The sequence below is a fragment of the Galeopterus variegatus genome, unplaced genomic scaffold (genome assembly GCF_000696425.1).
Source record: "Galeopterus variegatus unplaced genomic scaffold, G_variegatus-3.0.2 Scaffold10853, whole genome shotgun sequence".
NCBI lineage: Eukaryota > Metazoa > Chordata > Mammalia > Dermoptera > Cynocephalidae > Galeopterus > Galeopterus variegatus.
Genome location: NW_007736964.1, coordinates 38,148 through 39,209, shown reverse-complemented (window position 1 = coordinate 39,209; position 1,062 = coordinate 38,148).

Here is a 1,062-nt window from a genome sequence, read left to right as displayed (position 1 = left end):
TTTTCCTCTGTTCCCTCCATTCTATTGTTGAGCCCATCCACTGAACTTTTGATTTTTGTTATTGTATTTTTCAGTTCTAAAATTTCCATTGGTTCTTCTTTACACTTTTTATTTCTTTGCTGAGACTTTCTATTTATTTGCTGAGACTTTCTTGTTTCACTCTGTTCATAATTTCTTGTTAAAAATATTTTTATTATGGTTGCTTTAAAATCTTTTTTTAGATAATTCTAACATTTGTCTTTCTTCTGTTAGCATCTATTGATTGTCTTTTTTATCCAGCTTGAGATATTCTTGGTTCTTGGTATAAAGAATGATTTTCAATTGAAACCTCAACATTTTGAGAATTATGAGACTGTGATCTTATTTAAACCTTTTGTTTTACCTGGCTTCCTTGGACAGTGCTAGAGAAAAGAAAGGGAGTCACTGCCTCATTACTGCCAGTGAGGGCAGAATTCCAGCTCCCCACCCAACCTCCATTGCCACCTGAGGGGTTTGTGTGTGGTGCTCTGTTGAGTGCGGGTAGTCACCTGGCCCTTCTCTATACCTGTAGGATACCTCACTGGCTGGGAGGGGTNGTGCGGGTAGTCACCTGGCCCTTCTCTATACCTGTAGGATACCTCACTGGCTGGGAGGGGTAGGAGTGCCTCATTACTGCTCCCTATGTAGCCTCTACTAACACCCTGGGGTGGTGGGAGGTAGTGGGGTAGAAGGAGTATGTGGTCTTATTACTGATGGATGCTGATAAAAATCCTAACTCTCCACTAGGCTTCTTGTGGCACTACCTGGGGGTGGGGGAGGTGCCTGTGGAGGTAGTGGTTGAATGTTTAGGCTCCCCATGTGGTCTCTACTGATATTGCTAGGGCAGGGGGAAGGAGCTTCTTGTTACAGCCCAGAGATGGTAGAAGTCTAGGCTTCCCACCAAGTCTTTGCTGGCATGGGTAAGTGTGGGACCACAGGTTTTTCTGTGGTGTTTGGCTGGAGTTTGGTTATTGCCTAAAAGTTTTCTGTCTTGTTAGGCTGCCCTTTCCTGGTCCTTTGGCTAGAAAGGGCAGGCTTTTGCTG